At 43.8% G+C, this 26,233-nt stretch overlaps 1 long non-coding RNA gene across 2 annotated transcripts; it reads left to right on the forward strand.

The window, feature by feature from the left end:
- The first annotated feature begins 461 nt into the window (after window positions 1-461).
- Window positions 462-22,820, forward strand: LOC110359649 (uncharacterized). Of its 2 annotated transcripts, XR_010466247.1 has the most exons (5): window positions 462-5,493; window positions 6,386-6,555; window positions 11,423-11,562; window positions 11,826-11,923; window positions 21,090-22,820. It is a non-coding gene; the product is annotated as an uncharacterized LOC110359649 (long non-coding RNA). The 2 variants fall into 2 exon arrangements; XR_010466248.1 differs by lacking the exon at window positions 11,826-11,923 and having other exon boundaries at window positions 465-5,493.
- Window positions 22,821-26,233: the final 3,413 nt, after the last annotated feature.

The following is a 26,233-nucleotide window of genomic DNA, read 5'->3' on the forward strand; positions in this document are numbered from 1 at the left end:
CCATTTTGGCTCTAGGACCTGGTAGCTGTTGGCTGGGGAGCCCACCCAGGGCTGCGCTCTCTGGTGTACGTCCCATGCGAGGAGGTGACGCTGGCACAGATGAGCTGTCTCCACTGCAAGCCAAGGACAGCTCTGCCAGGAGGGAGCTCTCCTGGCTGTGCAGACACTGTGGGCAGCAGCCTATCCCCAAAGAGCCGGCGGGGATGTGTTCAGCTGGGGACTGAGCCGTCACCCCCCGCTCTGCCGGGCCACACTGAACACCGAACCCTCCTCCGGGATCAGCTTCTGCCCGCGCGTGAAGGGAGGGATGCTCCACCGCACCGCGAAACTGCAAACTGCCGTCAGCACCCTGGGATGGATCCGAGCGGCTGCGAAGTGCGAGAGGGCAGCGAGGAGACAACCTTCAGGTCAGCGGTGGCTCCTGTCGCTGGACGTGCGTCAGAGCAGAAGCCGAGCCCCTGGGGAGCCGCCTCCGTATCGCTCGTCCAGAGACGCCCTGCGCAGGACAGACGATGCTTTGCTCACTAATCACATTTCGGGACATATAATCCTTACTTCACACTTCTTCCCAGACAATATCTTTCCATATAATCTTAATGATTCCTGCTGCAATAACAAATAGGCAGCCCTGAGAATAACTTCACACTTAATTGCTCGTGCCAAGAATCTCACCACTTGGCCCTTCTTTGGGTGTTTTCCCTCCAATCCATCTGCACAAACAGAAGTGGGCCAGTTCTGTGCCTCAGGAATGAGGAGATAAAAAGGCAATAATTTATTTTTCCACCAAAGCTAGAAGTATTTTATAGAATTTGCTAAAGTTTTTGTTTCAGGAAATTTCATCATGTCTCCAGGAAAAAAAAAAAAGCACCTAATTGGCCTCAGATTTTCTACCTCCCTTTTCATTTTTGTAATATGAGGAGGTCTAGGTCATCTCAAGGTCACTGCAGTTAGTGTTGCTTTAGTGCACCTCTGTGGATACCTCATTTCTGCAGCAGTTTTTCCTTTAAAAACAGCCCCAGCCTGCTGCTGTAACAGCCACTTTCTTTGGCAACCATTTGCATTCCTTTAGCATATGGAAATATTTTTGAAAACACATACCAGGGTATGCTGCTTATAGGTGAAACTCTCCATCAGAAATGGGGCAAATGCTTCTGAGCTATTCGAATGTTGTTGAAAAAAAACAAGAGTAAATCCCTCAGCTTTGAACAGAAAGCTGCCATTTCCCATTATCTAGTTTGGAATCTTAGTTAATGTCAGAATGAAATGCTGGTGGTTATCAAATCAATAAAAATGTTTTGCTTGGGAAAAATCTGATTTTACCACCCTCCCAAGCCTTCCTGCTGCCCTGGTGTGTTGGCTTGCACAGCTCCGGCTGGGGAGCTCGTTCCAGCCTGGGTTTAGCTTGATCTTCTGATCTCAGCAAAGCTGTGCGCTACAAATCTTTCACCTTAGGAAAAACGATGTGGTATCTTGAAAACGGAGCAAATTATGAGTTTGTATGTGCTGTAGAAACACAGGTTTTTTTTTTTAAAAAAATGTGTGTACCTGAATGGCGAGATTTTTCTGAGCAGATAAGGCCAAAATAGGACGGAGAAAGGAGGTGCCACCCCTGTTCATTGCAGCGTGGAGGAAAAGAGCAGTTTACATGGTGGATAAAGTGTGTGGCCGGCTCAGTGCGTTGTGTTAACCCCTGTGCCAGCACTGTCTGCAGCTCTCCCGGATGGGATCAGCTTAGGCTGGACTTACTGGGTGTTGTGATTGTACATTTATAGCAAAGCCAATGCACTCTACAAGTACCCCCATGTTATCTCCATCTGGTTTTGTCTCTTCGTGCTGCTGGTGTCAAAAAAATGACACCAATTTGCAAATGGAAGGCCCAAAAGCAAGTAAGAATTGGTGGGGAGAGCCTGCAGGCATAATGACGCAGTGGGCGCTGCCGCACAGACGTGCTCCCTGGTCCCACACTCAACACACCTTTTCAGTTTTCTAGTAGCGCTGAGGAAGGATAAACCGCCCAACTCTGGGGGAGAAGAGAGAGATGGAGAGGACCAGGCGGCCGTGGAGCATCTTCTCAAGCATCGAAAGACGGGGTGGAAATGCGGAGCAGCTCAAAGAGCGGGGCAGGCAGCTGCAAGTTGATTCACTTCACCATCGCACGCACTTGCCAAATTCATGGGGGCAGCTGCGGGACTAAGATGCTGGGAAAGGACCTTCAAAGGTGGGTGATGCTGTGCCAGGGAGTTTAATCACAAGGAGGACTTGGAAAAGCGTTGGTGTGGAAGTGGTTGTGTTCCCACAGGAGGTTTGTTTTATGTTTTAGGCAAGCATGTGGTTAAGCAGAGCGCCAGGCTGGATCCTGGTACCGAGGTATCTGTGTATTTATTCGTTTAAAAAACAATCTGCACTGCAGATTGGATCTCTTGCTGCAGATGCACTGGTCCTCACTTCTTCCCAGCTCTGATCTCAGGTCACATTTCTGGAAATGTGACAAAGGCACAGGTTTGGGTGTGCATGAGTATGCGTTGTTCACCTTGAAAACAACATTTTCTTTTTACTAGCAGCATCCTTACTGCTCTGTGAAAAAGGTACTGTGTGCCCACTGCCAGTGATGCCTTAGAAGAAAGCTGTACTGGCCTGAAAAGCAAGAGAGGTCAAGCTTTGCTATGCTGAAGATCACATTTCAGCAGACGGAAAGGCCATAAATGACTGCACTGATTGCCTTGACAGGGGTTGGAAAGAAAATTGGAATGGAGGGAGCAAAATCATATATTCAGGGCAAGAGCGGCAATGGAAGCAATACCAAAGTTAGCCCTGCATGAGCAGCAAGGCAAATAGCACTGCTGAAGAGTGAATTAACTTTTCCTTCAAAGCTGGGCTTACTGGGCCGGGTTTGCTGCGCGTCGGGCTGCGGCACCTGTGGGGTGAGCAGCTGCTGAGCTCGTTTCCTCACCGCAACTCGCCCGGTCGTGCCGCCCTGTGCGGGGACGCACTCACCTGTCTCCTCACAGCACATTGCGCTTTCGAGCTACTTTGGAAGATTTCGGTGAGCAGAACGTGGGCTTTCCAGAACAGGGGGAGCAGAGGAAATCTGCATCGTGGTTTATTTCTGTGAGAGAAATGCTCTTGGTACCATTAGTGGGCAAGAAAACAGACAAGATGCCCTCTTGAGTGTCCTCTTGGTGTATTTGCTGGGGTGCATGCAACTCCAAAACACAGCTATTCACAGTTTTGTGTCCACATATATGAACAGATTTCTTGCTTGTACTGTATTTGTGTTTTCGCTACTGCCCCTTCTGAATATTTACATATCTGAGGTCTTCTTACTTTGTATGAACCCTGGGGAAAATATTAAGCCTGCAGGTGTTTTGCAGTAGAAATGTTGCATTTTAGGTATGATGTGGCCCTGTTTAACGCAACTGCAGGATGTAAAGCTGTGGACAAACTGCCCTAAATCTCCTGGTTATGTTTGGTTGCAATGGCAAGCAATACCACCAAAAAAGTACAACAAAGACCCATCATCTGTGCGGGTTGTTTGGTATTTTTCCTGCATTTCATTTGGAGTGCATAGTAATTTTGTGTGCCTGAAAGAGGGAAAGCCCATATAGATACTGCATGTGGCTAAGAAACCTTAGAGCAGCCTTGTTTCTTAGGGAACAATGGGTTAGAACAGAACTTCTGCTTTTACACACGTTCCTTTTTTGCCTGTTCTGTGGTTGCTGTTAATCTGAAATGTACCTGTGTCAGTAGCAGCAGTAGCAGGAGATAAAGAAAGGAAGTGATGTGCTGTGAGCAGAACCCGATAGAAACAGAGGTAGCCTGAAACGTCATAATTTTTTCTTTATTCCTAATTCCAGTGTTAGTATAAATTTCCCCAATAGTTCACCGCGTTATTTAGGACTCCATAAATCCTGATCTTAACATTTAACCCTGTTTTTATCCATTGCAGTTTAAAACCTGTCTTCTTCTGCCTCCTTGATTCACAATCGGAGATAATGCATTCGCGTTTCAGTGGTGGCAAGCAACTCTTCTTTAACAGCTTGTGGAAGGTGGAAGACTTGTACTGAATTTGGCTTTGTTGGGTTATTTCCTCAGTGTGAACTCCGCTGTGACAGCGTTTGAGATGCAGCCACAGTGCGGGTGAGGAAGCGCTGGAGCTGAGGCAAAGGTTCTTGCTTAGGGGCCCTTATTCCACAACCATACACAGAGGAGAATTTTGTAGCTGTTATTGCCGGGCTTAAGTTCTCTCTCTCACGACAAGACACGTGGCCTAATATCTGTTGGCAAGCTGGGGATCCAAAATGAAACACCATTCTATATGACCTATTTAGAGCTGTATACGTGCTGGTGCTGATCCATCTGTGCTTCAGGCCAGGTGCCACTTGGGGAACACTGGGAGGGGAGCCCAGCTGGAAAACAAGGTTCCAGAGCAACACGTTCCCACTGATGATCTTGGGTGAGATCTTTCACCCTCAAGGTTTCGTTTTTTCTCCTGCATCTGACGAGCACTGTGAGACAACAGCAAACCTGCAGCCAGGTTATGAGCTTCCAGGGGTTACTTCCAACAGAGCTCAGCACTCATTTAGGGACCCAGTTGGATGGCTGGGTTTTCAAAGGGGCTCTGTACGTCTGGTGTCACACGCTTTTGGAAATCAGAGCTGTGTACAGGGCTGAATTTAAGCAAATTGTGCCCCACCTGTGGTTGCTGAGGGGTCTGAATACTGCACGTGTCCTTCCAGGTGGTATGGGACCCCTGTACCCAGTGGTTTTCTGGAGAGCGTATTGTAGTTTGTTTGCACCCTCTGCTTCTTTCTTACCACATTTTGCCATATTAGGCAAATAACAGAACTGGCAAATATGCCAGTAACAAATACCGTATTTTTTTTCTGTTGATGGGTTTCCTGCAAAGGCCCGTTTCTAAGACTCTGCTTGTCAGAACTGGCTGAACACCCCATACCAAGGTGTGTCAGCTTGCAGAGCATCAGTGAACTATTTGCCATGACGAGCCTTTGGCTATTTACTGCGAATTATGCAGAGCAAGTGATTAATCATGCAGGTTGGGTGCTTTTGTTTTGTTTTGCTTTTTAACTCCACAGCTGGATAACTGAAACAAGAGGAGCAAAATGAGGAAATTCAAGTTGCCACATCAAGCCTTCCAGCGCGAGCACTAGAGCCAACACGCATTCATGTGAGAGCTGGCGAGACTTTTTACTTCTTCCACTACCGCTATGACATTTTGGCAATTCCTGAGCCCATTGCCGAGCTTTTAACTTGTCCCATGTGACACAATCCAAACAGGCTGGGCCATGCTCCCTCTCAGTTACTGCAGTGATACAACAGCCTTCCAGATGATATTCCTCTTTAAGGAAAATCAATACTTTTTTGTGCAAGAACTTAATGGAATGGATACGTGTCCTTTCTGCTCAGCCAGTGCTGCGGTGTAGTGTGAGAAGAGCATCAGCATCCATGTGAACAACAGGGCCGGCAGGGTTCAAGGTAAATGGGGACACAACTCTAAGGCAAGTTTTGTTTTACCTTGTTATCCTGACGTAGTTAAAGGTTTTTACAACTGTCACCTGCACCAAACCAGTGGTTTTAATTCTCCGTCTTTGAGGAGAGTTCAACACAAATTCAACCCAATTCCCAATAATAAAATCCCCTGTGGGAGCAAGAACATGTTGATTAGGAAGTGTATATGTTGTCATATGGGCTGCCAGCATGGGAATTCTTCTCAGTGGAGCCCCTCTGGCTGTCCAGATCACTGACAGGACGGGGATGCTCTGCTTTGGCTGACTGCGGAGTGAGCAAACTGGCTTGTCAAACTGGACAATCTGGGGACTAGTTTGAACTGAAATGTTACTTGTGCATACAGTATGAAAACAACTGACTTAAAGCATGTGGTGCAGTGACCGAGAGCCCACAGATGGGTAAAAATAGCAGACATACATAGCTGAAGTTGCTCTTGCTCTCTTTGGATTTATATTCCATATATAATCAGTTTTTATTACCTAGCTCCTTCTTAGCAGCATTCCCAAGCCTATTGCTTATAGAAAGTCCATGAGCACCTTCAAAACCAACCTCTTCCGAATGTGTATGCTCCAACTTGGCCTGGGGATAAAGATTCCCTGCCTCTTGGAGCAGACATGGGGATTTTTTTGTCCTTGTTTTAAACTCACAGGGAAAGGTTTTGAAAAATGTCATATGATTTAGTAAATCACAGTGGTTGAAGATTAATTTAGAGTCATTGTTGAACTACTTTGCAACCCAGATATTGAATTTCAAGCAGCTCAAGCCGGACCACAAGATAAAAATGTTTAAAATGATTAGTTGTTTTTGAAATATTTTACTTATGATATCTTCTATTACCTCTTTATACTGTTATTAACAGAATAAAACCCATGTTCAACTGCAGCTGTGAGCCTGGGCAGCAGGTACAAACCAGAAGACAGAAAGAGACTGTGAGTGCTTTGATAAGCCTGGAACCCAGAGACAGAGTAAGAAAAGGAGCAGAGACACTGACACATGCAAATTCGTTTAATGGCCCTGGCAGTTCTTCAGGTACATTCACGTCAATTTATACCTGGGTCTTTGACCACTTTTTAAATCTAAGTTTGTTTGTTGCACTCTTCCATTGCACAGTTCTGAATTGTGTGGGCTTTTTTTTTTAATGCTTCCTTCCTTCTAACGCTTGTAATGCTCTGCTTGGCTTTTGAGTGGTCAGAAAGATTTGGACTACTTGTCTGGGTGGTTTCCTTGATAGGGAGGAAGAGTGGAGTCTGTTTCCAAAATCCCTCTTATTCGTAAATTATTTACACCCTTGGACAGGATTTTGATGGCAAAGCTGATGCTAATAGCAGGTGCAGATCTATTTTCAGAGCTCCAGCAAGATCAGCACTGTCTCTCAGCACCTCTAGCCAACAGCGGTCGATTCTCTGCCCAAAGCATCCCATGACACTGCGATTTGGAGTCCTAACTCTTCCCCAGCACCAAACGGGGCCCCACTGCAGAGAACATGAGCTTGGCATGCAGCTTGGAAATAATTTCTCTCCCATATATTCAGCCACCTGGCTCAGCTGTCAATTGAGTAGGTCGTTCTCCTCACTTATTTTTGGGGCCGGTCCAACTGAGGTTGTCTTGCTGACAAAGAGAGCGAAGGGGTCCCTCTGTGCCCATCACACTTGAAAGGAATAGCTGTGTTTTGGCAGACCAAGCACCTCTCCTCTCTCCCCAGTGAAGCCACTTGCTTGTAAGGAGCATGTGCACGTTACACAAGTGTCCTGTCCCAGTAGCACATCCCCTTGGGAGCTTTCAAATCTGCTTTCAGAATTTTACCTGGAAGTGGAAAGTCGTGTAAAATTCCAAAGAAAGGAGAAAGTATCACTATTTCTTGAAAATGAAATCAAATGTAATCGCTTACCCATATCTTTTTGGCTAGTCCTGCTCCATCGCTTTATCACGTTGGCTTATGCATATCCGCTGCTGTTGTTAATGTGACGTTGTCAAGAATACAAGCCTTCCTTTGGGGAAATGGGGTTGCTTTGTTAACTTGTCTTCTCCCTTTTGGCTTGGCTGTGAAGTCATAAAATAAAATCACATGCGCAAAAAAAGCTCTTTAAAATTTCATTTGCTGCACAAAATGAGGAGTTCAGTGATATTCCTGCTGAAATAGAAGGGGCAGAGGGCTGTGAAATTTATTGTGACTATTTTAAGCAGCTGGTGAAATGTGAATGTTTACCAGGATGAACCATTTTATAGAGGTTTAGCTTCTTCAGTTTGCCCCCAAAGACAACCAGAAAAAAACCAAAATATTAAATTATGAATATATTCTTAGGGTTAGTATAAAGAATAAAACTGGCAAGATGAAATCTGGCCCCTCCAGGGAGTATATCCTATCCTCTGTCTGATTCCAGTGATCTGCATGAAGCAAGGGTCCTTATGTTGGGGATTGCACAACTTTCGTGGTGTTACATGCAATTACCTTTTACTGCCTAGACAAACTATCAGAGCATTAACCTGAGGTTTTCCATGTAATGTTCCAGATGCGTGTCCCCCCTGAAAAGGCCCATAATTCAGCTTATTTATAGCTGAATAAAAAACAATGCCTCCAAATAGAAGTCAAAGTTCACAGGGATTGGCTAGTACAGCATTTTAAAGTCTAGTTCTCAGCAGGTTATAGGGCTGGGGAGAGGCCATAATAGGATATTCTTTTTCAGTCTTGGCAATAAATTCCTTGACATCCTGTTGTAATTTAATGAGCTGGTAGAGACTGCTGTATTCCATTAGCTCCTGACCAGCCTCTATGCAGCTTGGGTCTGCTGTCCACCTACCTGCAATGCTGGAGTTAAACAGGTAGGTGTTTGACTCATCTACCTGCGAGGAAGTAGGTCGTCGAAGCAACCTACAAACTGCCCATCTGGTGTGGTATTTTAGTGCCACAAGGGACTGTCTCAGATCCTTTGAAACACCCGGTCTGAATTTTGAAGTGCAGTGCCAGTCCACACGTAGAAACATGGGTGTGGAAGCCAAAACCAAAGGAATGAATATGTGAGCAGGAGCTCGCTGTCCAGGTTACATCAGTTGTCCCATTTGTGGACTCATATCAACATGATATTGCAGCCCATGGTGACCTGTAAACAGAGCCACTGCAACATCTCACCTGTATGAACTGGTTTTGCATCTGTTTGGTTAAAAAAGCATGAGCAGTCTACCTTCCATGCCTTCTCTGGGTGTTTTATGTGCTGCTTTCCTCATGCAAAGTAAACAAGTAAATGGACAGGAGGGGAATTTTCTATGTGGCAGTTATATACATAACAAAAATGGACATACAACCTGTCATCTGTTTCTTTTTCCCAATGAACTACAAAATCAACACACACAAATATGTTTATGTGAACAGGCCAGAAAAACAGCTGGTTCATCAAATAAAAAGGGGCATGCTTGGATCTGCCAGGCCAAGTGTTCTACTGGATCCTATGTATTTATAAAGTGAGAAAAGTAGAGCATATTTGAAAATGCAGGTGTATAAATATTTCTGCCAGACCTGTTGGAGTATTTGAAGTCTCCCCCAAGCCGCTGCTCTGACTCACCACTTTCCGGCGTGTGGGGAATGCTGCCTTGTGGCTGTAGATCCTGGAGACACCATCAGCTGCGACTCAGGGGCCGGGGCTGCGTTGGCCCAAGGGGGTTTTGCCCGAGGAACACAGGAGGACACCCCCGGTCTGACCTCATCCCGGCTGTAGCAGCATGACGGAGCTGGGGCCGAGCAGCAAGCGAAGGTTGGGGTGGAAGCTTCACCCAGGCTGGGAGCAGGAGGTTGACTCTGTGGAGGTGCTTGAGGCGGCCGTGGAGCTGACCGCTTGTTTCCTTGGCCTGCCATCCGTGGAAGAACGCTGCAACTTAACTGCCAACATGGAAAAACCGTCTCAGTTCTCAAGTCTAAACTTCAAAGACAGTCATTATATTTAATGTTACAAACCCCCTAATAATCCCGAGGAGGAGGGAGAGTGGAGCAACAGCATTGGCACACTGACACAAACTGCAGACGCAGTGCAAATATTATATTAGATACTTCCCAGCTATGACTTCCTCTGGGGTGCTGTCACTGCTGCGTATGGAAAAGTAAATCCTCTCGTAATAAAACTCCTGAGCACACACGTCCACACGCGCGCCCAGGCACGCACCTGCGGAGCCGTCGCCCGCCGGCCGCACCGCAGAGCTCCGCCGGGATCTCTGTCCGCTACAGAGCAATCCCGTGGCTTATCTAGGCTGCAGCCAGCCAGCACAGACTGATAAGCTTGTACAAAATAAGTTTTCCAATATTTCGTCTCCTTCTCTGTATGCAGATTGAATGTCCACAACTGCATAAAATAATCATTAGTAGCTTTTCATCAGTTAACTTATTAGTTAAACAAGGCTTCTGTGTGGAAAGTTTGACAAAGTAAAGAAAAACATTTTGAGCCAAAGGGACAGAAGGAAGTGTAAGATAGAATAAGTAAAATTTGAATGAGTAGAATAAGTGTAAGTAGAATTTGAAATCACAGAAATGTTTAATAGCCTGAAGCTCTAAAGCCAGTTGAGCATTGTCAGACAAGCATCATCGACTTTGTCTTCAAAGAACATCTAGCAGTTGTTGTGCCCAGCTAAATTTTGCAGGGAAACTCAAAGAGGAAGAAAAGGATCCCACAAGTTGGTTGTAAAATGAATGCTGTTCCACAGTTAAAGAAAAATATTTTAAGCTACAAAGCTGATGTTAAACTCTCCTGCCAGCACTATAAGTGTTACATTTCTCCTGAACCCTGGTGTCAGTTTTACTTAGAAGATGAGAGCTTTCCCTGTCTGCCAGCTTGGTGATTGCTCTGCCTCAACCCTGGTACCAAAAGGCCAGTTTGACAGGTTTTTGGTATTCCTGAGTGTAAAATTAAGTCTGCGTGCAAGCACATCCTAGCTGAATAGCTGAGAGGGAGCTTCAGCTTTGGAAAAATAATGTTTAAGACATAATCTTTACAGAAAACTGCGGCACAACTCCTGCTTCTTTCAATAGGAGCTGGGCTCTGCCCACGGCACTTCAGCTAAATGGTCTGTAAATTGCCTTGGACTGAACATTGATTTAGAAATTTGAAAATCTTGATTCTTTAGTTCACAGTGAAGGAGCTCCCTAGTGCGAACAATGAAATATTTTAGCCTGGATAAAGGAAACCATAAATTTTACCTTTCTTGTTATAAATGTGAGCTGAAGAAATCACACATGGGTGTTATACCATTAGAATTACCTAACTTAGAGTTTATTTTCATTATTATATTATTAGAATTTTATAATTTTAATGAACTCTATATATGTCTTAGAAGGGCTCACTCACCTTCCACTGGCTCTCAACAATGGTTTAATGCAGCCCTGAGCTGGATGTGTTCCCAGTCGCCTCTCCCTCGCCCATCAGGACGCTGATGAAAGCCACTAGATGTCACTGCTATATTGCACTAATAAAGTTAAAATAATATTTTTCTGGCAATAAATGTCCTGACTCATAAGGAAGTTGGGTTATAAAAGCCGCGGATAGTTTGGATTCCTTCCAGTTAAAAAACAAAACAAAACTTCTTTTTTTTTTTTTTTTTACTAAAAATATTGGATCCGAGTTCAAAACAGTCATTTAACAAATAACGTTGACTTGTATTTTAAAAGGAAAAATACTTTGAAGTTAATACCAAGAAAAGAAACACAGTCTGTGGCTCTGTGAACTGAGATGATGGGAAAAAATTATATCTGAAGGTCTACAGTGCTAAAGACGAGGCTTGACTAAATGTAGGGCTGGGGACATTCAAGAGTACTCATATTCTCTCGCTCAACCAGAAAGCGAGGCAAAAGGCCAGTGAAATAATAGTAATAGCAGCAATAATATTGTATATTTATACGTTGCCTTTCATCTCCCAGGTTTCCAGGCTGCAGTGTCTCACTGACGGCAGATGCAATAATCACCGGACCCACCCTTGGCGCGGCTGCGGCAGCCGACACACCGCACGGCAGGACCCGCTGCTCCCGCGCCAGCCGCCGGGAGCGCGTTTCTGAACCAGGTGAAGTGTATTTGAATGGACCAGCTCCACATTTGTCTCTATTGCTGGCGCTACTTCAAGTTCTCTCATCTGTTTCTGCTGGAGGGGAGGGTATTTTGGCTTTGTTTGGTTTGGTTTAAGGCTTGGGTTATTGAAAAATTGGCAGGTGAGCTCAACTTTTCAGCCCTTCCTGGGAAGAAATTTAATGTGTCTCAAGTAGCCACATGATTATACCTTATCGTTACCTAACTGAATCCTTACATTTTTCTTTTGATATTGCTTAGGGAAGAACCAGCCAGATTTGACTCACACTGCCACAGGGAATGAAGGTGGAAGATGCAGATAATGTCCTAAATTCTAACAAGAAAATGCTCAACTTGATGTAGGTCCTCCCTTCTCTTTTTGAAGATGAAGAATGCGAGGTTCCTTGGAGATGAGATGGAATAGGATGGGGTAGGGTGGAAGGGGAGGAGTATTTTTGCCCTGTGTGAATCCTTTGCCTTTTGTCTATCACTAAGTGATCTGGTCATCCTCATGCAATTTGGTAGCCAGCATTTTAGGACGGATGTGAGAGCACATATTAGGAGGGCAGCCAGTTTTGGCAACATAGGATCCTGTCTCCACTCAAGTCTCGATTTTGCTGTCACAGTAGAATTAGCTGAAGTTGCTGGTATTTTACAGAGGAGCATTTTACACTGTGAGGAACCTCAGTGCAGCTGCAGCCCGGAGTGCAGCCCCATGTCTGTGTCCTGGTGGGTCACAGTGCACAAAGTATTGGGCTGTCACGGGCCTTTCACTCCCAGGAACTGTAGCTGCTGTCCCAGAAAGATGGGGAAGAACCATTCTGTACTACTGGGTATGTGTGACCATTGAGCAATTAGGTTCCCTTTCAGGACTTGAGGAGTTTCATTCTGTGTCCACTACGTAACACAAGTGGGTCATGGTATAAACAAGTGTAAACCATGCCCTGGCTTTCACCCACATGGGAGGAGCTAATTAACTGACCTGGAACCAGCATCAAAGGTAGGCGAGGTATTTTTTGAAGAGTCTGGAGCTGGACTGGACACAAAGCCTGAGAAAAAGTCCACTACACATTGACCTTGCAGGCAAAGTGCCTCCTGTGTGCCTTATCGTACCCAGTGCTGCCTCTGTTTTAATGTTAGGAGAACTTAGGTGGAAAAATCTCTGGTTTGGAAAGCACTTTGGGACTGATGGTGCTGTGTCACTGCAGGTTTCAATTAAATACCTGGTATCAAGTGAAAAACTCATCCAAAGACACTCACAAGCACATGCTGTAACTAAAACTGGAGGGAAAGCTAATTGGCCTCTCTCTGGATGGGTACTACTATGGAGGTTGTATATTCTAGGTCTAGGTAAGCTTCCAGACAGAAAAGGAATGAGACAGAGAAACACGGCAAAGGCAAGAATAACTCACTTCCCTGGCTTGGGTTACCAACAAAGGAACGAAAGCCTCAGCCTGTTGTATAAATTATGACCTATCAGCTCAACCAGAGTCATAATAAGAAGGGAGGAATCAGATGAGTAAGGCAACAGGGGAAAAGCAAATACTGTGAGTAACGGCAACAAGAGGTTAGTTCCCTAGAAGTTGTCTAACCACATTAGATAGCACAGCTTAGTGACTGAGTCTGGGCTCAGTGTCTAGAGAATAAATCAAGTGGGTTTTTTGTTGTTGATAAAACATTTTCGCTGCAGCAGATGGATTTAATATTTCCTGGATCTATACTGTTTGAGACTTGGAGTGGGGATGCTTCTCCAGGATTGCATTAGTGAGGGCTTCGTTTCCAAGGGCTGCAAACTCAGAGAGTTCTCCAAAGACTTGTTACTATAAACTGCTAAGTGAGGATTTTTGTCTCTCTCTTCTTTGTTTCCTCCCTCTGTTTGTTGACTTCAGTGTTTGCTCCTGGTCCACTTCATTTCTCTGGGACCAGCTAATTCCCCCCACTCTTATTTCTACTTGCTTCCCTCCCCTGTTACTCCTTCACTGTCACTTCCACACCATCTCTTCACGGGTATTCTTCTGAAAGGTGCCTCCCGTAATCAGAGTCTTTAAACTAGGTTCTGTATATAAATACATCCAGCTGGTGCATAAATACGTATAGCTGCCAGAAGATCATGTAAGTTTGTAGGTATCAAGTGGTATAAAATGGGACATTGCCATCTTCTTCAGTTGAGCTGTGTGATTTGACCAGGGCTCCTGAATGAAAGACATGTAATGCATCTGCGCTAACTCATCACCCAAATTCTTTTTCACACATGAATTCTCTTTCTGCCATATCCTACCTTTCATCTTTGTCAGATGGTACTGGATTTGCAACAACCTTCCAGTCTTGAAAATACGCTGTAGAGAGCTCTTCTTTCTGTACTGTCAGGCCATCAAGTTGGTCTTTTGCAGACCAGCTTACACTGGAAATTCAGACGGTCTAGGTCAAATAAGGTTGTCTGGCAAGTCTGGACGGACATGTGTAGTAGACCAGCCACTACAGAAACCTAGTAGTATATACATATTTGAATTCAGATGCCAGATAAAATTTTAAGTCCCAGGAAATCGTGGGGCCTGGGACAAGCCAAGGCTGGCTGTGCATGAGTGGCCCTGCTCTCTCAAAGCAGAGTGCGCTGTTCCCGTCACTACCACCTCTGATCTGGCAAGCAGTTATTTGAAATATAGTAGCAGGAGGACTGGATGGCTGGGAAGAAAAGCCAGCTTCGAATGTGAAGAAAATACCTTTCCCAAATGGTCCATAACTGGCTGTAAATCCCTCAAAGCTCATCTCTACATATAAAACACACTGACTCCACGTAAGTCAAGAGGAGAGCGGCCTCTTTATAGACCAAGTACCTCAGCTGAGACAAAGTTTGGATTACATATTTTTTCACCACAAATACACATAGAATCAAGGTTTTCCTACCTTGCTTTGGCTTTCCTTCTATCATATGAAAAGGGTGGTCGGTGCATAATCTTTTGAGTAACATAAAAATTTTCCCATTAGTGATTAGTCTTTTTTTTAACTTCTTAAGAGTAGCTTGATTTAATTTCTTACTCAGCCTATAAATCCTTCCTCTTTGTCCATCTCCAGCCCACTTCCTCCTCCTCAGCACTTCCTGCCAGGTATAAGTGCTGCTCACAAGACAGTTTTATTCCACAATGACTAACTTGTCCTGAAATGTGTTATGGTTTAATAACAACAGGAATTAGGTTTGCTGCTACCAAAACCATTTTATTATGACACATCCAAAGACATAAAACCCTCTTGTGCAATAATAAGGGGAAAAAACTATTTCCATCCACTTGTACAAAAGAAGGCTCAAGAGATTAGTACTATAATAAGATGAAAACAAACATGATTCAGTTTAGAAAAATGTAGCTAATATGTCTAAAGGAAACTGCAAGTACTTAATCAGACAGAGAAATTTGGGAAGCAGGATTATTGGACACGACCTGTGAGTTACAGGGAGACAGCAAACCAGATATTAAATAGATAATGACGCTTTTTGCTGAGATGGCACTGGCATCAGGGGATTTCGGATATTGCGTTCAGTTGTGTGTGTCCCAACTGGATGGAAGATATGAGTGATTACATGGGGATTAAGAAGCCATAAAAATAATCAGGTGAGTGAGACAAAAAAATGTAGGGGAAATAATTCAAAAACAAGCAAATATTGAGAGTTTGACTAAGTGATGGCACAAGGAAGGGTGAAGGAGTTAAAATATACGAAAGCCCTAACTGGGAAGAGGAAGCGCACAATGAAACACGAGATGGGATCTGAAGAGAATTAAAAAAAAAAAAAAAGAAAAAGAGAAAAGAAAATTTTGGGTTGACTGGCAAGAGAAGAGTATGGAACCACTGAGGATTCATAATGGCTATCCCGTAATTTCATTTTATTTTAAATAAATATATTAAAGTACTAGGAAATGTTAGACTAAACAACTTGAGTAATTTTGGGCAGGAATGGGAAGAAGGGATGAAAAAGGAAAAATTGGGTCAATCTTCTGCATCTCTCATTTTAGGGCTGATTCAGTCTCATCTCATTAATGTACTTCGGGGTTATCTTGTCTGAAGTTCAGTGGATCAAGCGGTTGGGTTGAGTTTAGCAAGGCTAATCTGAGTTGTCTCACGGAAGTGCTGTGAACTTTCCAGTCGGGGCAGATAAGGGGTGGTTATCTCTGGAAAGCTTCCGATTTACTCAGAAGTTTGAAACAGGGGGTATAGGCTCCTCTTCTCATCAGTCCTTCCAGTCTTAGGCAGCTCAGAACTATTCCCTCAGGGCTGTTGCTGGTACTGAGTTACGGTTGTCGGTTTTAGTTAACCCGGGCAAAACTGTAACGGGCAGTTACAAATATGAGCACAGTGTTTCTTCTGTTTTGGCTCTGGTTACATAACAGAGATGAAAAGACAATCAAAAGTTACATACTATTGATAATAAAAAGTTAGCAGAATCTTTTCAGACCTTACAGTGAAAGGTTCGCATTGGTTCACTTCTTATTTTCTCCAGCCTATTTCTGTAGCTTGAGAAGTTTTCTGGTTTGTTGTGACCTTTGTTTCACCTGAGTAGGAGCCGCAGACAACAACCAAAAGTTTTCAAGAGGCTACAGTGCACGGGAACTGGGCCAGATGACCTGCAAGTCTCCTGTTTGGTGGCTTTTGTACAGGCTGACAGCGAAGCAGACGGGAAGTCGGAGTTCACTGAGAAACAACAGCTCCTCGTCGGTGTGTCAAGGAGCAGGATGCCAACCTAAATTCCTCACATATTAGCATTGCAGCCATAGGCAACTGCCAATGGCTCTCCAGCCAAGCCAGGCCAAACAAAAAGTTCCTCTTGAATGTTAAAATTAGAAATAAGATATTGCTCAGTTGGACATCACAATAATAGCAGTTGCTCGGGAGCCTCAGGAGTAGCTGCCCTCCTTTCTGGAGGCTGCAGGTACGTGACCCTGTTCTGCCCTGTGACGACTCTCTCCTCATGCAGTCACTGTAGTGCTGCACAGTGCGCAGTCTGTCGCTAGGAAACAGCAGTACCACGTTTTCTTGGACTTTGTAAAAAACAAGAGGTAATTTTCTTTTTACTTAAAAGCCGTTAACAGTGTTTTGATGACACACTCAACCTTAAGGTAGTTTGGTCTGTTATTAATATCTGTTTGAGGACTGGGATGTAAAGAAAGAGGATAAGGAGCCTGGGGCAAACCAATCAGCCTGGTGTCCTGTGCAGATGTTTAGCATAACAAACAAATAAACCACTTGGAGAAGAATAAGTCCTGAAGTTTAATATTGTTTGTAGCACAAAAAGGGTCCCTCTTCCATAACTCTTATCAGCACAATGAAAAAAGTTCTCTGTGTGACTGAAAATCACCTCTGTCCTCACGTGCAGGAGTTGGAGAAATGTCAGACAGACGGACAGGCACAAACCCAGAGGGCACCTGGTGCCTTGGTTCATTTTCTCGCTCAACCTCGGTTTCAGAGTTCTTTGTTTCTCTAGCATTGGTTACCACCTACCTAACATGACAGGTCTTTGATGCAGAAATTGTGAGGCTCTGCAGCTTGAAATAAGCAGCCAGCCTTACAGCTTAGCCTGTAATGACTTTGTGTTGTAGATGGACTTGTCCCAGTGGGAGAACTGTGACATGCACCAAAACCAGATTTGTTCTTCCAGAGTTCAAGTCTTTTAGTTTAGATTAATAAAAAAAAGGGCGGTGCATCCAAGCAGAGCTTGATTTCTGGGTCACTGTGGAACAACGAGCAGTTAAAGCCACATTATCATCTGAACCTGGCTTGGCTGGGGCTCTCTGCAGCTGCAGATTTGAGAGCAACGTTAGAACTGGCTCTACTAGATACGACTGCAGTGGGAGTTTATGGGGTGGGGAGGGGTGATTGTTAACTTGAATTGCGTATTTCTGGGTTATTTTTTCTTTCGTTCCTGGTAATGAAATGTTCTTTTCTTGTTAAAGCGCTGGACTGCTCCAGTCAGCAGCATGGGTGTGTAGCGGTGACTGCGCTGCCTGCCCGCCGATACAATAACTCTCTCATGTCACGGCTGGCACGCTGCTCTGCATGCACCACCGGCAATTCTTTGACACTGGGTGAGACTTCTAGATCAAAGAGGTTTATGAGCAGAACCTCCAATGTGTTTGAGGTTTGCCCATCACTGCGTGATACTTCCCAGGAGCATATTTCCTCATTAAAAAGTAGCCAGACTTGTTCCTGACTGCATTATGGTTAGTTTGGATTCAAGGCTGCCTCCAGAATCAATGGGAGTGTGCTCTTGGAAAGTACTAGACAGAGATGGGGAAACCTCAAACATTTTGGAGGTTCAGTTTGGAAACCTCTTTGGTTTGGAAGTCCACCAAAAGCATGTCATGAGATGGTTAGAAGGCTGGGTGGGGTTTACATCTGAGGATAGAGTGCAAAAGTGAGAATTGTTTAGCTTGGAAGAAGAAAGGGATGGAGAATATGTGAGTGAGGTGTTTAAGAAAGGTACCATGAAAACTAATCCGCTCCTCACATTAACATTGCTCCTTAATATGAGAGCTAGGGGTCAGTTAGCAAAAATGAAACCAGGTAAATGTTTTACCATGGACCGTTTAACTCGAGTATTTAGAAGTCCTGATCCCTACAGGCTGCAGACAAGCAACTGGTACAAACAGCAGGATGTAGCAGAACTGGCATTGATTTTGTGACTTTGCTGTGTGCTTCTAAGCAAATTTTCTCTCCTCTATGTGCCTCTCTGTCTCCTCTGTGTGTTTTGCCTGTGAAGGTTAGAAATAGAGTGGAGAACAGCTCTTAATGGTGTGCTTTTAAAGCAGTTCACTCAACAGGGCTTTATCCTGGTGGGGCACTTGTTTCTTCCTCACTATCTGATCTAGCACAGGTTTTCGTGTAGCTTTGATAGAAACAGTTGGAGGAGTCTTTGGATTGTTTGAGATTGGATTGTTTGATGATGTTGGGTGTCTGATGGGATTTTTGAAAGTACCTACATGACAAAATCCTGTTAGGAATCCAGTATCCAAGCTTCTTCTCAAAAGTCTACCAGGTAGGTGTTTTCATCTTGCACACAAAAAATTCTGCTCATCTTCCACTGCGCCTGCCCATAATACAAGTGTATCAGTGTCACCTCCCCTTAAGGGCACCTTGTGGTGGTAGATACGTCAGTCTTTGAAATGCATAGGAGAAAGTAAAGCTTAGAAAGACTGGATTCTTGGCAAACTTAGGAAAGAAATCATCCCAGTTCTGGAGAGTGGCTCTTCATCCAGAGCCTTCAGACTAGTGGTGACGTGAGAGTTTACTTCAAGAACATTTCTTGATAGAGTATGCTGCTGAGTGCGTCACCTGTCAATTTATCTAAATCCCCCTTCTGTTCTCTTCAGAAAGCTCATGATGCACTTAAATGATAGGAAGGGAATGTATGATCAATTCAATGTAAATTTTTAAAATGTGAAACATAGGTGACAGCATATAGTACAAATCCAAAAAGGAGCTGAAAATACAAATCAAGCTGAATAGGCTGGGGTTGAGGGGTTAGTCCCTGAAGGAGAAAAGCTGAATCTGAATAAAAGCAACAAACCAAAGGTCTTCTGTCTCCACTTTGGTGGTGGACAAAACAAAGCAGTGTAAGCAGGCAATTTTGTGATACCTATAGCCTGGGACTGTTCATCATGGTCCAGATCTGTACTGACCTCTTCACGGACAGCAGGAGGAGAATTTTGTGCAAGAATCAGATCACCCTAAGGGTAAGAAGTAGGGGTTTATGAGTTTTAAAAGTTTTAAAGTCTCCAAGGGCTGGAGTAGCTCTGGACGAGGGTAACGGGTACAGCAACTGATCCCATCCCTGGAACAGGTATGAGCTGTGATTTCTTCTGATACGGTTAATGTTAAGCCCTGTGATTAATGTAACTCACCACTGGATGTCATTGTTTCTCTATAGGAAAGCATTAGGGTCACTTCTATTTGGCAGTAAATTTGTTTTTATTGTCTCTTTTTTTTCCCCTCCTCCCCAAATAAAGAGCCTCACATATGGGATATTCAGGTGTTTGGCACCTTTTCCACTTGGCTACAGCAAGCTCAGGGACCAGATTACGCTTCTTGTTTTCCTAGGGTGGGGAAGGTTTGCAGCCTTGCAACGAATATGGTCTATCCTCAAACTTGCAGCTCTTGGGCCAGATCGTCAGCCGGTGTAAATTGTACTGCTCTGTTGAATCAAAAAAGCAAGGCCAGTGCAAACAGGCTGAGGATCTAGCCCATTAGGCCTGCTTATTTTGAGTCTTGCTCAACTACAGCCAATCCTTCCTGCTTCCTCATACACCTCCTTCATGCCTGTGTCCCACCTTTTTCTTAGTGTTCTCTTACAGCAGACCTAATCCTTCATTCTCCTTTCTATATCTGTCCACTGTTTGAAAATTTCATTTAAATTTTAGTATTGGTCATTTTTCCATGTTCTTTCTACTTTTTTTCTGTTTTTTTTTTGCTTCAAGATGCCCCTTCCAGATGCAAATCTGGAGAGACAGCCTTAGAGAGAGGTAAGCAAGTGGAAGAAGGAACCAGTCATATAAACTTAGCCCAGAATCTTGTCCAGTCAACTTAACATCTACCTTGGCTTTTTGGTTGTTATGAATTTGCTTCTGATCCTTTCTCAGTGTTAATTTTCCACACACTCCTCTCCATTTAATAAAAAAATCTCAATATACATGTTTGGGCTGGTATAACTGTTAACATTAAAAATTAAAACTCTTTAGTGTTAAACAAGCAGCACAGGGTTTTACCTTGTTAGTTCCTGACATGGATGCAGAGGAGGTCTGAGAGGAGGTTAATTTTGAAGTTGTGAACGGTACAGTGCGTCCCGTCACTTGCTGTGGTGGCAGAGGCTCTGTCGTTCTCCAGCACAGGGGCAGGTTTGCTTTCTGGAGGGTAAGGAACCAAACGGCACCGTTGACAGAACATTATGGAATGGGTTCAGTTTTCTCCTGATGAGCAGTTTCCTTGGCGTCCTTCTGCCAAAGTTTAGTATCTACAGGAGGCTCTCAGGCTTGATGTCTTGCACTCTTATAATCTTTCAATCACATTTCCTTACTTAGAATGAAAACTGAATTAAACCACTTAATTATTAATATAGCAACAAACAAGCACAAAACTTTCAGCCTCACACTGACAAAGCAGACTAAATCTTTTTGCTTTCTTTATATCTACCGTATGTCCATCAGCTTGGGTAGAATATTATGTGAACAATGTTGAAGACGACTTTTCTGATCACAAGCGTGAGAGCCTGCAGAATAAGAGCCTGATCAGTCAAACGAGCTGACATTTGTGTTCTAATAAATCTGCATGCCCTCCTGGCACATACGCAATAGCAGATCTAACGCCACTTTATACAGCGAATGATCTTTCTCAGAAAAGGTGTTCTCCAAGGTGCAGGGCTGCACGCATTGGAACTGGTGAAGAGTTGGGTTGTGCCCTTTCTCCACCAAATCAGGTGGCTGTTCTGCTAGTAAAACTGCTGAACTGGGTCTAGAGAAAGTAATTTGAACATCTTGCTTCACTCAGGGTCCTGGAAAAGATGAAGAGGAGACCATTGCTGCTTGAGAAGAGGGCATAGAAAATAGCAAAACAGTTCTGTGAGACGGTCTTCATCCAATTCATGATGACTTTTTGGTATAAGTGAAGGCAATTTGTAACTAAATGGAGAGATGCTGGAGCTGTTAGTGGCCTCCAAGGATGTAGGAGACGTGTGATGTAATGAAACCTTGCAGCTTCAGAGCATAAGGACAGATCTTGCTCTGATGAAATATAATTTAATCCTTAGTTTCCTTGCCAATAAAAAAATGTATGTGTGGGGACAACTTGGCATCTCCCATAGAAAGTCTTTTTGGATTAGATAAACTGAAATCTTATTGGGTTTTAATGTCAAAGTGCGTTATAATCTCAAATGTGGCTGTAATAACACCACCTTCTTACAATTAATTGATTTTATATCCATTTTATAATTTTAATGTTTTATACGGTTTCCTGGCAATGAGATGCGTAGTGAACGAGGCCCTTCCAGGGGCTGTTCGGTGTGTCTGATGGAGCAGTATTAATAACTTCCAAATCCTTGATGGCTAAAGGGCTAAAGTCTCTACCTCAGAGTGAGCTCGTGTAACGAAGGAGCATTGTGAGCAGGTGATGGTCTTGATGTGATGTGTTACAGAGAGGCATCTGCATCGGGCCTCTGAAGAACCATCATGGGCAGAATCTCCGGGTCGCCTGACTTTGAGTGCAGGAGGTTTGGGTTTATTCCTTATTTATCAACACACCACAGGAAATACTTGGAATGGCCTTGCAGATCTGAAATCACTGGTGAAACATGTTCTAAAAGAGATATGAGAGGGGCTGGATAAGATAATTTACAGTTAAAAAAAAAAATCTAAATTATTTCAGCAATATGAAGCCATCTAAATAGGGTTGTTCATCAAGGAAGTAATTTAACTGAAAGTTCGACCTGCATTATAAAGATTTCTCCTGGTCTCCGACATGTTGTGATTTTCAATTCTGATGCCAAAATCAGTTATTTTACATTGAGAAAGTTCATTTTCTTATTTATTTTGCCAGCTGTTCTCTTTTCTCATCTGCCTATATTCTTCGGTTATTATGTTCGCATTTTTTGACGTAATGGCTTCAGGTCTTTGCTCATTATGCTGTTTAGGGACCATAACTGAATAAATAATTTTTAAAAGTGCTGAAGAGGGAAGACAGAAGATATGAAAAATACAACAGGATATAATCTGGTCTTCATCATGGCAGACAATGTGCATCTCGGCTCTACTACTGCTTAGGTTACAATACTCAGAGAAATTTGTATAAATATTTATACAAATGTATTTATTTATACAAATATCTCAGTTGAAGACAATAAGACAGCTTGTGTGGCTATTGTTCAAAGTAATTACTTTTTATTTCCTGGAGTTTCTGGTTTGTCAACAAACAAAACCACCACCAATAAAAGTTGTTGTCCCTGTCCCAGATTGCTTTAAGTGTCAGAGTCCTCGAGGAAGCAGTTTTTGAGAACACTAAAATAAAAAGAATGAAACTTTGATTTATTTGGTCTGAACATTGTCATTCTTTGTTTTGAGATGAGTTCAAGGTTTTATATCTATAATGATTCTTCCCCTGTTCCAGACCACATTGGCATTGCAAATGGTGTGGAGTTAGCATTATTGCTCAACAACTGATCTATTGTGAAACTCCTGCAGCACGTAACATGCAGCTACCACTACCACAGGTAACAGGTATGCTGCTGAGGGGTTTTAGCAGAATAGAAACATTTTAGATATTTAACTCCAGTGAAATAAATAAGGCTTAGGCTTCTTTGCAAATCTTAGCTGTTGTGCCTGTAAACTCAATTTGATGACTCACTGCTGTAATCCATCTGGCCGAGCTGGAACGTGGCAGCCATTCTGCACTAACAACTCAACACAGCGGTTGGTTTTTCTGAAGAGGAGATGTGAGGAATAATTTGTCCAATTGAAACTGCAAGGTGAGTCACAAAGGTGATGACAAGGATTAACTTCCTGCAGGCTGGTCTCATGACTGCAGAAACATTTCCACGGGTCCTGCAGGAGACAACTTCCCCGGGAGCTGGAACACGCCTGGATTATGGTCCAGCAGGAATGAGTGCCCTCTGAGGAAAGCCAGCACCTCGGCTTTTTCTCTCCAGCTATAAAGATGAGACTTTGAAGATTTTTGTCTGCAGCTGTGAATATTTTCAGCTGACTGGCCAGGATGGAGAGCTCTCATTGATGACTCTGAAAGCATGCTGGTGTTCACTTAAAATAGCTTTGGTCTTTTCAGCTAAATGCCTTACGAGGGGAATTTAGTGATCCTTTCTGCTCCTCCAAAGTGCAAAGGGGGAGTTCATTACTTAAATACTTGTGGTCTTTCAACAGAACTGTGATGCCCGGCTTCTTCTGGGTGCCTTGAAAAATGTCCCTTTGCAGCCTTGCTGAAACTTGCTGAGCTTGCTGAAAGCAGTTTGTCTCATTTCCCATCACAGAATGTGAGGGGTTGAAGGGCCCTGGAAAGCTCATCCAGTGCAATCCCCCCATGGAGCAGGAACACCCAGATGAGGTTACACAGGAAGGTGTCCAGGCAGGTTGGAATGTCTGCACAGAAGGAGACTCCACAACCCCCTGGGCAGCCTGGGCCAGGCTCTGCCACCCTCACCTCCAACAAGTTGCTTCTCAAATTTAAGTGGAACCTCCTGTGTTCCAGTTTGCACCCATTGCCCCTTGTCCTGTCCCTGGTTGTCACCAGAAGAGCCTGGTTCCATCCTCCTGACACTCCCCCTTTCCATATTGATCCCCATGAATGAGTCCCCCCTCAGTCTCCTCTTGTCCAGCTCCAGAGCCCCAGCTCCCTCAGCCTTTCCTCACACGGGAGATGCTCCACTCATCCCAGCCCCTCACACAGCCCCGTCACCCTGGCATTATCAGCCAGCTCCAGCAGCGACAGTCCTTCCCACGCGCTTCTGGAGAATTTTTGATGGCAGGGACACGCTGACAAATCGAACCACATCCCAGAGCCCCAGGCTGTTGGAGTAACAAATTAAACTTCTGCTTGTTTCCCCAAATTGTAGCTGTGATCTGGGCATTTTGCAGCTGGTACACCATTAATTAAAAAGTCCCAGTATTGCCAATAAAAGAAATTAAATATATCATTTTCAAGTGGTAGATTTGACTTCTTGTTCTAGGGGCTCTGAACTGTATTTCGATCATGTTCAGTTACAGCCGTGTCAAACTCAATTGCTGAAATTAAGCCTGTTCCTAGCTGCCCAGAACTCTTTCTGTGTCAGGAGGTCTACATAACACTGTCAGAGCTCTGGCCTAGTAAATCTGCCATCTGGAGCTGTTCTTTTGATTTTTTCCAACACCTAAAAAGCAAATATCTTGAACCAAGTATTCCGTAAAAGACTCAGTGACTGGCTCTACTGCACAGTATCTGTCATGAGAGGAGAGGACACAATAAACCAACTACTGTGCGATATTAGACAAAATGAAAGTAGCCCCCAACACATTAAAGAGTAAAAACCACTGTGCCAGTCTCAGAGCTTAACTACAAACCTTGATAATCACCATAAAGTGCAGTGATACATTTCTCTTAGCTGAGAAAGGAACAGATACGCAATGTTCTCTCTGGCTTCTTTGGAAAAGCGTTTAGGAGCTCTCATGTTATATGAAGAAACAGGAGAGGCAATTAGCACTGAAGCTGAACTGCAACTCTCTGTCTGAATAGTACTTCACACAAACAGGACCTGCTGAACCCCATCGTTTTATTCAAGTAATGAAGTGTTGCTCTGTGTAATTAAGGATTGCCAGCACTGGACTCCGAAAATATAATAAAAGCTTTCATCATGTAGGATCTTAAAGCATGATGCAGGCTACAAATCAAGTGCTCTGCTCTCTCTCAAAATGAAATCAGACACATTTTCTGCTCTTCTAGGCCCAGTCTCCCATTTAGAAAATGTGCTTTTTCACTGAGCCAAGAAGCAACTGCTTTCCTGGCAGTAGTTAGCTTCAAGAGGGCACTTTCAACAGCTTGTATCATCCTCTCGGCTTGTTCACAGCTCCGGTGAGGGTTATCCCATTGGCTCGTGCTGTGGACAGTCTCTCCTCCTAGCCTGGACCCTGTTTGCAGAGCTCACTGCCAGCCTGAGAAGTACAACGGCAGCCATGGATGTTAAGACTGGCAGCAAGTCCTTTTTCATGGTTGAGGTCTATTTTCCTCCCTAATGTGAGTCTATGCTACAATGCTACCCTGATTTGCTATTTCGGACCTCCTGGGTTATCCTGATGACAAATAAACTGCAGGTGCTTTGAAGGGCCACCTGCTGTGTCAGGTGGGACTGATGTAAACATCTGAAGTACTTGCAAGTTTTATCATTTTGTTAAATCTACTGTTACATATGTGGCCAAATGTACCATCGTACTGTGTGTATTGAGAAGCAACAGACCTGAGTAGCAGATATGAGAAATGATGCACAAAGGCTGTGAGTTTATATACTCCTTTTTGGGCCAAATGCTTCACTGAGGGGATTATTGTGAGTTTTAACTTCTGCAGCTGCTTCTCTGTGTTCATAAAAATTCAGGGTTCAGTCTCATGTTACACCAGGGTAAACCAGATGTACTTCGTGTTTCAGTGACTGCCCACTGAAAATCACTCCCAGTTGACAACAGCAAGAGCACTGTGCAACCAGGATGAATTTGTCTTTTGGTGAAGCTCCTCATCCTTATCTCCCTAGTAACTAGTCCAAAACTCTTCTGACTAGAAGATCTTCTATAATTCATTCCATTGTTGCCAATTTTTGCAGTTTAATCATAAATCTGCTGGTGTTGAATTTGCATTAAGATGAAACATGTTAGTTGTCACACTCTGTTCTTGCTTGCCTGGGGGAAAACCCAGTTTGGGTTGGAGACCTTTCCTGCTTCCTTCCTGCAGAACAGATGGGTGCTGGGGAAGCAGGCAATGCTCTGTCCTTCCCTGGGGAATTAAAAAGTATTGTGAGATAAGAGCAGGGAAAAAAAGGAAAATAAACAAGTCTTATGGATGATAAAATATCTTTGCCCTTCTTTGCACAACAGGTTGTTTTGCTGTATGTTCTATTCAACAGCAAAGCCAGGGAGGGTCTGCAGAGAAACAAATGGGCTCGAGGAGAA

The sequence above is a fragment of the Columba livia genome, chromosome 14, assembly GCF_036013475.1.
Source record: "Columba livia isolate bColLiv1 breed racing homer chromosome 14, bColLiv1.pat.W.v2, whole genome shotgun sequence".
Classification (NCBI taxonomy): Eukaryota; Metazoa; Chordata; class Aves; order Columbiformes; family Columbidae; genus Columba; species Columba livia.